The sequence below is a fragment of the Botryllus schlosseri genome, chromosome 1 (assembly GCF_051294905.1).
Source record: "Botryllus schlosseri isolate E-star chromosome 1, Bs_hap1, whole genome shotgun sequence".
Lineage (NCBI taxonomy): Eukaryota > Metazoa > Chordata > Ascidiacea > Stolidobranchia > Styelidae > Botryllus > Botryllus schlosseri.
In genome coordinates this window covers 635,805-649,867 of record NC_137236.1, presented here as the reverse complement: position 1 = coordinate 649,867, position 14,063 = coordinate 635,805, and the positions used below count along the sequence as shown (strand labels likewise).

General features: G+C 39.6%; 1 protein-coding gene across 1 annotated transcript in view; it reads left to right on the top strand.

The window, feature by feature from the left end:
* LOC145444644 (uncharacterized) overlaps window positions 1-14,063 on the top strand; it is a 226,754-nt gene that overhangs the window by 75,129 nt on the left and 137,562 nt on the right. The gene's annotated exons all lie outside the window — the stretch shown is intronic.

Below are 14,063 nucleotides of genomic sequence, written 5' to 3'. Positions count from 1 at the left end.
TGACTCCCAAAATGAGGGAAATGTCAAAATGTCGCCGTTGAATGTAGGTGGCACTATTCCACTGGGGAGCGATCCGGCGGCTTTCTCGGCATCCTCGGCAGCTTTAAGTGATGCAGATTTCGATTTGGCAAGAGGGAGGTGTGCCAGATAAATTTCTTTCGAACTTCTCATGCCATCAACGATTTCAGTCTTTAAATCACCATCGTTAAGCTGGTCGATTTTGGCATCAACGAATGTCTAGAGATCGGTCATTGCTATATCTACTGATCGTATGAAGACGTTGATCTCTTCGAAAGAGGTGGGGTTCCGATATTTATTTTCAAGCGCTTGCAAAGACTCGACAACTTCGGCATGCATACGTCTGAATTTTCTTATAATGACCTCAGGTAGACATGGATCGCCGTTACTTGCCGATGGGTGGCCCGAGTTGAGTTGGTCTTTTAATGACTTCTGCCGAATTTCTTCCAGTTGCAGTTGAAACCGTCTTTCGCTTTCCTCACGCTCCAGCACCTGTCTCTGCTTGAGCTCTTCAAGCTGCAACTGAAACTTGCGGTCGGCATCTTCACGATCTAATTGCTGCTGCCGGCGATCAGCTTCACGATCTAATTGCTGCTGCTGGCGATCGAGATCTTGCTGATGCTTCATCATCTGAAAAAGCATGACCAGTTCAGATGGATTTTCAGTGGTGCTCAATGGAGAGGGCGTCGACTCTTTCTTTTGCGAGGGTTTGTTGGAATCGCGGATTTTTCTTAATCGCTCTGTCAATACAGCTTTGCTTCCACTGGTAGCTTCGCCAAGAACTTGTAACTCGGCTCGTAAATCGTCGACCGTCATCTTAGCTAGTGGCTTCCAGGTCGGTGCCAAGGTTGGAGACTTGTGAGAATCCGTTGGAGATTTCACAAACGACATCTCAAACGTAACGAAACTCCTTAAGTATTAACAGATTTAGTGACGAGCAGGGTCGATCGCTCTTCGTAGGGCAGAAGAGCCTTGAATGTAGACTGCACATGCGGTGCCTGAATCGAAGAGCGTATCGAAGATATCGGCTTAAATAGGCTTCTTGTGAATTGTTCCGACGCGGCACTGAAATCGATGAGTGGCGCTTTATCAGGTGTCGGGATCCTGTCTGCTGCACACTAAATCTGGCAATGGGTACTAGCAAGCGTTGTGTATCTCAAATCTCATCTGTTTCAAATACAAGCAGTCCAGAACATACAATACGGAATAGCTTGTTCATAATATAGTTAAATCGCGAGATTCACAAGATTGCTTGCTCGTCCGATATAGAAGTCGATTCCCGCGTCGCAATAGACGGTATGGCAACCCTGCTTATAATGCTGGTATATTTGACTATAAAAGTCAGTTATCGCGACTGGAAAAAGTTTAAGAAACACTGACATAGATGCACCTAAACCTAAACTATGCCATGACAACACTGTCTCCGATGCTTTTGGGGTTCGCATGCTTCCCTGCTGACATACATAATTTTCCATTTCATGATCCACGTGCTATTTGTAGAACACGTTGAATTTTACATCATGATGACATTTGTCGATGAAATTAAATTAGGCAGTAGCTAGCAAACATGTGCTCATAGTCGTAGCTGCAATTGGTAATGCGTCTTCATGAAAAATATTTCGCAACATCTGTAATAGTGGAATTGAGAATAAAAAAAATGCAATGAAAAGAAATCGCAAAGCATTGGTAGTTCGATGATGAGGTCCACTTCATGAAATTATATCGACTCATATAAACGGAACGTTCGATCGCTCTAGTTTATTAGAACGGAACGTTTGCTAGATTGTGAGTAAATAACGGTCAGCTTGCTCTAGAAAAGGCAACCGATGAGCCTCTCGACTATCGTATTGCGTTGAAAGCCAATCTTGCATAGCGTACGTTAAGTTGAGAATTTACATGGTAGCAACATATATGCCTATCAGAAAATACGATAGCTCGTAAAGGCGTATTGTCTGAAGATAAGCCACGACCAGTAAATTATCAGACGAATTTCCAGTGAGAAATTGTGTTGTTTCCAACTTATAATAAAGTTACGGGGGATATGCTCGATTATATATTAATGCCGTGATACCTATAGAACGAACATTTGTTTTGAAAACTACCTTTATTACATTATATGCTTGCGCAGGTTATGTGCATGAAATTGACACTTATGCGGAGTGTAACAACCACGGGCTTGGAACCTTTTTTTAAAAAATATTTCGGATTACCAACATAGCAGCTACTATTCAAATGTTGGTCTTGTTTGAAAAAAATTCGCAGCTATATACTTCTAATTTTCATATAATTTGAAAAATCCGAAATTTTTCTAGTGATCCATCATTGGTTTCTGCCTGGTCGTATTTTTTACTATTTGAATAATTTAGAGATTATCAAGGCAGCCGTTCTGCCAGCACAGACAGTGATGTTCAGTTTCGCTTTCAAAAATCAGATAAGTTTTCATTCCGTAATCGCAGTATCAATTTGTCTATGTTACGAACTCTGAATTGCTGTCAACTCGACGCTGCAAAGTTGTCACATTATAAATCTGTAGCAAAATGTCAATCCGCCCACGTCCACGTAATGCCGCGAAATCAGCGGGAGCAAACAAATTATGTCGTTCCGATTCTTGCTCCAACATATCTCGTTGACTGAGATAAATGTATACGCCATTTTTCATACATGTGTGACTTTCTGCCACGTGGATTGAATCGTATGTACAGCTAGTCAAGTTAACGAATTTATATTCATTGTAGATATCAATGTCCGAAGGATGCACAAACATTTTACCACATAAAATATTTTCGTTGGTAGTCGGATTAATTACTGGGAAATCAGCATGCCTACTCAAATCTTGTATCGCAAAAATTCACCGTGTATTGTCAATGTATATGCTTGCTTTGCACACAGTCAATAATAATCAGCGTCGGATTCAAAACTCGTAGGCTAATGTGAAAAAATGTCATACATATTGGAGCGAATATGAGTGCGACCGCACTATTATTTCCATAATATAGTTGACTTAAACACATCCATAAATTTTGGCTATTTTACAATTTCAGCCTTTGCCCTACTCTAACTCTGCCATCTTACGAAAGCAAACAAACGGTACGTACCGTCCGATGACTTATGCGTAATTAAATATGAAAGTGAGCTCATTTCATGATCTTATGGCCTACATGTTTCGATGTGGATCTTACGAGCATAATGGCGATGGCCTAATTTTTTTCACCGTACTCTTCGTTGTTACCAAAGACTTGGGGGGTGGCCGCACCGCCCACATAGCTGGATAATACTTGGTCCAGCATTCAATAATTTGTGATCATTTCAGACCGTATTCGCTGGTCTAACTTCACTGTTGCGTATTACGGATTTCGAGTTACTTCGATCATTCGCCACTGTAAAGTTTGGACTTGCCACATACATTATGTGTACCATTTCAACCCACCCATTTCAATGTAATCTTCGGAAATCAACGGAAACAAATAAAGAGTATATGTCTAGCTATGCCGCTTGACGACTTGCTCAATATGCGTTATTGTTGACAGAGTTTATCTATGAGTTGCAGTGCTAATATGCATTAGGCTTTTAATTTACCGGAACACGGATTAATAGCGGATTGAAATATTGATATATTCTTGTTTTAGATAAATGTTATGGTGTAAATCACTTAAGCAACAGGCAGGGTATCCCAGGTCAGAAGAACTCAGAAAATATCTATAACTCATTGGAGGGTACCGCAATACCAGCACCATTATTAAAATAGGCTTACTCCGCGCTTGACGTCTCGGTAAATCTTTAGTTCGATTAATTTGCATGCTGATACAGTTTTTTAAGAGGGGAAATTACCCAGGGTTATAGTCAAAGTTTCATTACGGCTTATTCGAATCACGACCTTTCAATATTTTTCGTGAACAGAAATTTTAAGTGGGCCAAAAAATAAATGACGAAAATTGCATTAGACCAAGGGTTCTGAAAATGGGACTCACCGACCACACAGGGGCATGCAAACTAGTTTTCGGGATCCATGAAAAAGTAATAGGTGGTCATGAAACTACAAAACCAAAAAAATCTCTGGTAATGGCGTCGTGAGTGTTATTAGTTTTCTAATTGTAAACATGGAATAGCGCAAATACAGTTGCGCTTGATGTAATGACCTTCCGGCTATTGGCCTCTGAAATATTGGGCGTAGGCTACGCGCAATTGCCCACAAAACTATGTAGGGTTCGTGATCAAAAGTTCAATGACACATGCATTAGCGACCATAAAGAGATCTTGTGTGACAAAATATTGTAAAACAAGCGTGTCTCCTCTGTGAGGCAACAGGAATTATCGTTTGATATGAATTTAAATGAATTCGAGGGGAAACAATCCTTATCTAGTATGCAAGTTAAGCTATTTAGTTATTTATGGCTATTGTTATTCACGGATATTGACCAAAAACTGCTTTTTTCAAAGAGCGAACTTCGAGCACCCACATCGGTGATTTGGTTAGGACCACATGGTTCACCATCTGTTTCTCGAGAAACTATATCCTATTCGAATTATATGACATCGCAAGATTCACAACTGATTCGGGTCTATTCCGAATCGGTTATAAATTTCGCCCATCAATAGCAACGACGACGTTACATACATAAACCTGTTCTAACCCAAAATCTGGTAATTGCCTAGATAGTTGCTGAGAAATAATTACTGTAATCATTGTTTTGCTATAATTTACCTCATATTTCAATGTATATTGAATGTGTGCTCACTCAAAAGCAATAAACTTGCAGATCAATTGGTACATATCTGGGTCATTACGGGAGCAACTGCACGTGTGTAGTTGCTACATAAATAAGTTCGATGTAATTCCGTCAGCCCGTACGATTCCCTGTTATCTACGAAAGCAAACAAATGGTCTCGCTGAATGACTTTCGTTCAACTAGATTCTGTGGATTGAGCTCGTTTCGTGGTTGAAAGGTTGTGGTACGATTGTTCGAATATTGATTGATGTTCATTAATCACAATTGTCAGCAGAATGAAAAAAAAAAAAATTCGCAGAACATTTAGGAGTAGTTTCTTTGGTTTTCGGGGTTGCTGATTACGAATATCACATTAAGTATGCCAAATTGGCCGAGCAAATTTAGAGATTTCGCGGACCCCGTGAAAATGCTTCGTAAACCCCTGGTTGAGAACCACTGATTTGAAGGAAATAATATATTTCAAGTCTCAAGCATACACAATAACGTATTTCACTCTAAAATCTAAATGACTGTCCCGAAAACCTGGCTCACGAACTATCGTCAGCACAGGGACGTGGCTTGGGGCGCCAGTGGTGCAGTATAATTTATAGGCGAACGTGTATTTGCTCGTCCAACCTTGAGAATATTTGGATACATATGAAAAATGCAATAAAAAACTTGCACAGAGAAATTCTTCGCGATCCACCAGAAACAGCTTCGTGACCCTCCTGTTGAAAGCTCTACTTTCGTGTAATGTCAAGGAAATACATGATGATAGGACGCCAGTATAAGTAAATTCAACATATACATAGCAAAACCGAATATATTTTGCCTATAAACTCGATAATAACTTTGTGAAATATGTGATAGATTATTTACGAACCATATGATGAAATCAACCCTGCTTTTGCTGGACAGCGGAAAATTGTTGCGATTTTTTTTCAGTGGCTTTCTCTGACAATTCACGCTTTGATTATTACAACTTTGCATTTTTGTAATGCGCAGATCAAGTGGGTCCGATCTGGTTTCCGTTGATGCGTCTCGTCAGACTCGGGCTACAGTGTATACTGACTGATAGTCCTGACGTAAGGGTAGTGGTATAGGAGTAGCATGGACAGAATTTACCGATTTGAAGTTTAGTTTGTTGTCGAGGTTACACAGCAGACGGTAAAGCTAAGCTAAAAATTTCATCAAGTATAGGCCTAGCCTGTGAAATTAGAAAAAAAGTAATTATTGACCAGTCCTATTGTACATACCCTACATGATCGATTGTTTGGTAGGGACAATCGCTCAGCTTTAAATTTTACCAGGTCTATATAAATATCGACAAATTAAAGGATAGCACAGTGTCTCAGGGACAAACATTGAACTTGGTAACCGCACAGCTTCATGTCGTTGTGTTATGAACCTACAGGTACCGCTAGATCAGGGATTCTTGAAGAATGGGCCAAGACCCACAGGTGCCAAAGGCTACATGTGTATATTAGGGTTGTCCAAAATTTGAAAAATTTCGAAAATGCTGCGTTGTAATGTCTTATTCTATAGATTATTGATTAAAAACATCAACAAGCCTGAAAGAAGCTCTCAGGAACGTCGTTAAGATTTCTTACAAAGCGTTTGAAAGTAGCTGCCAAAGAGTGGGCGGGCCACCGACGGCGAAATTGCAACTAGGCGGGCAATGACGAAACCACGATTCTTGATTGGGTAATCGGTTATGCTTCAATGATGACGGCGGCTGTCAGCTCTGATTTGGGTGCTTCACCGTGTTTGACAGAAGGAGTAGGTTTTGCTGCTGCTGAGTCTGTTGGTGACGGCTGTAATACTGTAAAAGCGTGTTGTGGTTTGATGAGTCAATAGTAGTAATGTAACAGTGGTTCTTCGAATGTATCAGTTGTAGCAGTAGTTTCTGTTTTGCGGAGGTCGAGTCTGTTAGTAGAGACGGGAATTTGTAAAGCGCATTGTGGGTTGATGCATCAATAGTTGTAATGCAACACTTGTTCCTTGCTCAATGTTTTAGTTGCAGCAGCATTTTCTGTTCTGATGAGGTCGATTTTGTTAGTAGTGGTTGTGGTTATGTACAAGGGCATTGTGGGTTGGTGAGTTAATAGTCGTAATGTAACACTTGTTACTTAAATGTTTTAGGCGTAGCTGTAATTTATGATAGAAGGCAAAAATATTACTGTCATGGCAGAGGTAAAACGGCGGAAGACTGTGCACTTGCCACAGAGAAGAACAAGATCTCGATCTGAGCATTACTTGGTCGGATATGCTTGCGATTACATCTGTGGCTCGAGATTACCAACCTTGCGAGAGGTAATGAGTTACTTTCTGCATCTGAAAGACCATTGCCCTCAGTCAACCCCTACTCGTGAGCTATGTAATGTGGTGGTTCATGATGTCATGACAGTGTGGCAAATGGCGAGAATTGCCACAATACTTGAAGGAAATGCGGTGAAATTACTTGAAAAACTGAACAAAAAATATATTTTTCTGAAGGCGACCATGAAACGGGAAAGTGATCCCAAGGGTAAGAGGAAAAAATTCACGGAAGATTTGGACAAGTTGTGGGATATTGGAAGTACAGATGCGATAGCAATAATACAAAATGACATTTATCTATCACGTGATAGAAAGCTCGAAGACATTGCATTCTATGAAGATCAACAGCAATCTCGCAAATGCATAATGTTTGGAAGAGACAAGATTCTCGCTAAAGACATCGAAAAGAAAACAGCAACCATGGCGGATAGAACTGTTAAAAACATTCAACATGACTCAAGTGATGACTATGTTGTTTTAGCATCTTCTTCATCTTCAAAAGAGGGTGATAGTTTGAGTTCAAGTTCTGATTATGATGCTGATGTTGGTCTTGGCACCTCGACAGCCATTAAGCTGATGGCACCTAAAAATATTATGAATAATACCCATGTGTCCCAAGCTCTGGATCGATTGCAAATAACAGACAACAAGGCAACAATGCTGATCGGAGCATTTATTACGGCTTGTGGCGGTGACATAGCAATGTTCTCTCTGTCAAGATCTTCGACAAAGAGAGCCAGGGAAACAAATCGTCTTGAAATTTCCAAGGATATTTCAGAAAAATTTGCAGAAAATAAACCTCAACATGTTGCTATTCATTGGATGGAAAGCTCACAGAGGATAGATTAGGAAATCGGTATGAGGCTCTGTCAATTGTCCTATCTTGTCATCCTCAATACTCAGAAGGAAAACTACTTGGCATTCAAAAGATGCAAAATGCTGCAGGTCAGACGCAAGCAGAAACCACTTTCAACATAATTGAAAGTTGGAATATAAAAGATGCTGTTACAGCTTTGGTTTTTGACACTACAGCAAGCAACAGCGGCTGGAAGAAGGGTGCGGCAAAGATTCTTGAAGACCTTCTAGGAAGGAAGGTGTTCTACCATGCATGTCGGCACCATGTGTATGAGCTGGTAGTGAAAGACGTTTGGAAATCTTTATTTGGAAAGGCCACAACTGGACCAGAGAATGCATGGTTTGCCCACCTTAAAAGGAACTGGAGCAGTCTTGACAGGGAACAGCAATTCAAGACTCTGACTATTCCTCTATGTTTTGCTGAACGAGCTGCAATGATAGTTGATAAGTTCAAGCTACTGTTGAACAGAAAAGATTTTTTCACACGGGATGACTACAAGCAATGTGTGACTAATGCTCTTGCTCTTCTCGGTGCAGATGAAGATATACGTCATCACAAACCTGGTGCAGCACACCATGCGAGATGGATGGGTACAATTCTGTATGCTCAAAAGATGTTCATGTGGGCCGACCAATTAGATTACAAATCTGAAGAAGTTGAACTGCTGCGCCGCTTCAATTTATTTTTGGTTCTCTTTTATATCCCTGCGTGGGTAGATTCAAGCATTGGTCGTGATGCAGCTGGTAATGACTTGAGATTCGTTCAGCACATGTTGAGTTATAAGGAATATGATGAGCAAGTTTCCACAGCTGCTTCACGAAAGCTTTTGAAGCACGACTGGTATATTGTTGAGGAAACCGCTGTATACGCCTTGTTTTCACCGACGGAAAGCAAGGAAACCCGGGAAAATATGGCAAAGGCGCTCCTGCAAGTAGAGCGAACTTCCAGTTTCAGAAGGGGCCCACCCTCATTGAATGCAACTATACAGATCAACAAGGACAGTTGTCTGACCTTATTGGGCCCCAGTCGTGGTACATATTTGAAGTTTTTGAATGTTCTGGGGATTGGCTGCGTCAACCGGTTGATGATTGGCACTTTTCAGATTCATTCAATAAAATGAATTGCTACGTTAGTTCTGTCAAAGTCGTTAATGATGCCGCAGAAAGAGGTGTCAAGCTAAGCACAGACTATGCTGCAATCTTGACTGACAATGAACAGCAAAGAGACAGTTTGCTTCAAGCTGTGGAACAGCATAGGAAGATTTTTGGAGACAGCAGGAAGTCTACTCTTATCAAAGGCCAGTGATCTGCAACACTGACCCTGCGATATACTTTTTAATGATGCCTTTTGTAAATAGCATTTTTGCCTTTGTTAAATCTTGAATAAAAAGTGTAATATGCGATCGTTTTAGAGAGAGACGTCGACTTACCATAACAAGCCATAAGGAGAAATTGACTACTGGTTTGCAATTTATGAGTTACAGTCGTTGTCAACTGGTATGTTTTAGAAGGCTCGAAGGTAGCACGATGCATGCATCTAGTTCATTCTTATCTTAATTGGCCAAGCTCCTGTGCAAGAAGTAACAAAACTGTTATACACAGTGTTCAGGTAGAAAATATATTACTGGATCGTTATGCTGTTGTCGATGGCAGCATTAACAACGTCAATTTACCATATCGCCAATGCCACGAACAGAAATGGCTGCAAACCAACACAACAGAGTAGAACGAAATCGTGACCAGCAATGATCACAAAATCAGTATTTCAGCCAATCAGTAGCTTATTATTACAGGTTCCAACCAATCAAAATTCTAGGTTCGTGATTGCCCGCCCACTTCATCGATTCCCCGCCCACATGCAGACGGCTACTTTCAAACGCTTTGTAAGAAATCTTAACGACGTTCCTGAGAGCTTCTTTCAGGCTTGTTGATGTTTTTAATCAATAATCTATAGAATAAGACATTACAACGCAGCATTTTCGAAATTTTTCAAATTTTGGACAACCCTACTATACAGTTTCAACAAATTATACTGGAATTAGAATTACTGAATTCGCAAAAACTTGAGCATGTAATCAAGTTCAATTCATATCGGGTCAGACCACATTCTCATAAACATAGGAATGACAAATGTCTCTACACCAACCTTGACTCGTTTTGCACGTACAGTTCTCTAGTAGCATTTTCCAAAAAAAAAGAAATTGGATCAGAATTATAGTTCGAGCAATGAAACATTTAACAAACTATATTAGAATGAAATTTCAGACATTTTGCTGTAATCAGTGTAATTAGACAACTAGAAATATCTATTTGTCCAAGCCATGCTGAGCCAGTCTCAGGGTTCACGTTAGGCTAGGTCACACCCGACTCATACAACAGAAGTCATTATGATTTACAGTGCCAGTAAATTTGAGTGAAATTCAAGTAATCTAATTCTGATCTAATTTGTGAAATGATCTTCAGTTCTAATTATAATCTAATTTGTGAAATGTTCATATGCTCTCATTTTTATTCTAATCTAATTTATTGTTCTCCTGAAAATACCTGTTTGTCCGAGGCATTTTGCGACGAGGTAACAAGAATATCCCCCGCGCAGGGAAATCGATTGCCAAGCCGCTGTCGCCTTACTTACATCGTAAAGTCATAGTAGTTATTGTGGAGTGGAAGTAGAAATGGAAACGTCTTAAAATTACTTGATTGAGTAGTTTAAAAAAGTAGATTTGGTAGAGGTGTCACTTATAATTAGTAGAAGTAATTTTCTCAATTACAGATACATCTCCGCGAGAAATGTGAAATGAAATGACAGACTATCCAACTTTCAAAAATAAGGTTGGTATCGGTGATGCCGGTTGTTTTCCTTGTTGTCATGCCAATTTCCCTCATAGAAGCCTTGCAAGATTATCCTCTAATTAGTTTTCGCCGTAGCTATTCTTTGCCTGTATCTTTTTTTTTCAGAAAACTACCGTAATGATTTTTCAATATCGTCATGTTGATTGCCAACTAACTAGATTGGTAGTTTGTACAAGTGTGTCTGTAAATAAATCTATGGCTGCCATTTCAGGCACCATCCTGAACGCGAAAGAGATTCAAACGTATCAAGCAGTGAGCAGTACTGATATGAAAAGGATTCTCAGTCAACAGTAGATTCGAAATCATGAAATTTAGAACGATAGGAATTCGTATCGCGGCAGGTAATGTCTCGTTCGACCTGGTACACGAGGGCCAATATCCAACACAAGCTTTTCAGTATTGTGGTGCTGCCCTACTCTAGACCAGTCATCAAAATTCAAAATTAACCTAAAACGTATTTAAGGCAAGTGTGCAACTTGAAAGCAAATATCAGAGGCTCATTTCAATTAGACAGTTGCTAGTGCCTTTTTGATATCACACTCGTTGTATGTGGCTCTATTAAAAAGCACTAACTTGATTCGGATTCTTGGATTTCTTTTCAAAAGGCACCAACTTTGGTGTGGGCTAGACTCCAGACTCCTGACTCAATCATACTCACAGATCTCTGCAAAAGGTAGAGTCATTATGTAACGAATTTGGTTTACAAGCCTTCTTTGGTTACACAATCACATATAAATATTCTTCAAGTAGCTGAAAGGTAGGTTACTTTTAAAAAGTTTGGTCCAGCAATTACATTATTGTGAATTGTGATGTATGCCAAGACCAAAGTAGGGCAGGAAATCTGATATGACAAGACACAGATAAATACATTACGAATTTATAAATCGATTCAAAAGTTTGATGTTCTCCACCAAATGAACTAGCGCAGTGCCTTTTAACCTGTGGGATGGTACGCATTTGTGCGGATGGAAAATTTGCAGTGCGGATGAGAGACGTGGTGCAGATGAATGCGAATTAAAATAGTGAATAATTGTCACCGTACTTGTTGTGGCGTGGAATAATTCAAATAAACCTGATAGGAAATTCGAGTGCGATGGCTCCATAACCTTGGTCGTTGAAACGTAAATGCAAACACGTGTTTGACCTATTCGTATCTTTTACAATAACTTTGTCTCACGCCAGCCGTAGTGAATTACTGTTTGTGCGCTGTATTTATTACATAGTAAAAGTCTGGTACAAAACCGGGTGTAGTGGCATGTATAGTCTACAGTACATCAGCAGAGTCTGAGCTTGCAACACGCGGGATTAATGACTTAAAAATGACTGTCTGCTTTATTTCTCTGGGAAATCATCATATTTTCGTAAAAATGGTTCGATTAGCACGAGGCACGATGATAGTAATACATACCATCATCACAGACTCACACTTGCAAGTTAAAGCAAATTCCGTCCCGGTCACGGCTCCTCAAAGTATGGGTTGCAAATGGTATAATTTTGAGTCTCAACGCCACCTAACTGGTCTGATAATATGCAGGTAAAATTTGTGGAATTTCTTGCAGGTTGTTTTTATGCATCCAAGGTCACTGTTTATCAGCGTATCACAAGGTATCCAGCTCATATGGGCTTATTCTTCGTGTTAGTTTTAGAGCTTACTTTACAAGTCATATGTCAGAAGCATTGAAACAGACATGCGGGTTTTGCAGACATTCGACGAACTGGAGGTTGTGAGACCTTTGTCGGAAACCTTTTTTTGCACAAGGGAAAGACGCTGTATACTGGATAGGAGTGCGGGATGGTTCTTATAAACACCTGGATATCCAAGCACTAGAAGTTCTTGTACAAAACTGAACACTTATTTCGCCGAAAAGGGTTTAGTGCAGTATAGTTGAAATCAAAACTACGGAATAGAGTGGCTTTTTTAATGAGACATTTATTTGCCTGAACCAGTCGCCTACTTCTTGCACATATAAACAAAATCTTGTTAAGTATCTACTTTTTCTTTTTGTATAACAATTTTCGGTTGGTTTGTTGCCAGGAAATTTATCTTGCAGAAAAAGTGCTGATGGTTTTCGAAAAGGTTGAAAAGCACTGCACTAGCGTATCGATGCATAAAATTGTATTTTATCTGACGGACCTGCAGTGTATGGCATGGTATCATGTAACACATTTTTATCAAAGACCCATTCCCGTACATTTTTATCATAATTAATCATCATAGTATCCGAGCAGTACAGTTCCCGTTTGAGTTCATATCACCCAGTGATTCTCAACTACCGTATTTTACCTAATTTTTGCAACTATTATATACCAACTTTGAAAGCTCATTTTCACTCAACATAGAGTTTTTGTTTGCTGTGAAGATTACTGCTTCCGCTTGGATGGCATTTGACTCCATTTTGATTCCTAAAACTGTTTAGTATGTTTTGCTTAGTATTCCGGTAACTAATTAAATTGGCTATGTTAAGACTACTTCCATTTCTACTTCACGACCAAACTACGGTACTTACTATTGCATTTTGATTTTGAAAAGTACAGAGTAGTTTTGAGATAAGTTACAACACTTATTTTACTGAATTACAGTCCCCTGTGTCGTTATAGTTGAAAATGGTTTCCAAGATTCATCCTGTGTATTGTGTGAATCATTTTGCTCTAATCGAGAATCTACATCGAAAGTAGCCACATCCGATTAACACTTGTAGTAAATTGCAATGCTGACTACACTGACCGGCTGTGGTTTTTTTGTGTAGGAACGCGAGCCGCGAAAGGTCTAAACGCAATAGAATGGAAGAAACGTGAAAAGGTCAACAATGCCAAACGGGCCAAACAGAAAAAATCCTAATGTCTCTCAGCAACTTGACTTTATTTTGACAATCTTCCTAGAAGTGTGAACGGTAAAAAGTTGAAGGTGTGTCAGAATCACAAATTTTAGCATGCTTTGTATTTTACCTTTGAGCAGTGCCCACTAACCGGGGCTCATACGATTACCCCAGGGGTTTTATGAGTCAGACTTGGACAACTACACAGGTTTTCGAAATTAGATTAGAATTAAAGTTATAGCTGCACATTTTTTTTCTTCTCCAAATTAGACTAGAATTCAAATTATAACTGGACCATTTTTTTTTTCAAATTAGACCAGACTTCAAGTGACATGGTTACACAGTTTTACCGAATTAGATTGTAATTAGAATTACTCAATTTGCAAAAGCATGGACATGGAACAAAGTCCAGTTCATATCATATCAGACCTTATTTTCAAAGCATGCTGACTAAATGTCTGTACACTATGCTCGACTCGTTTTGCACGGTACAGTTCTC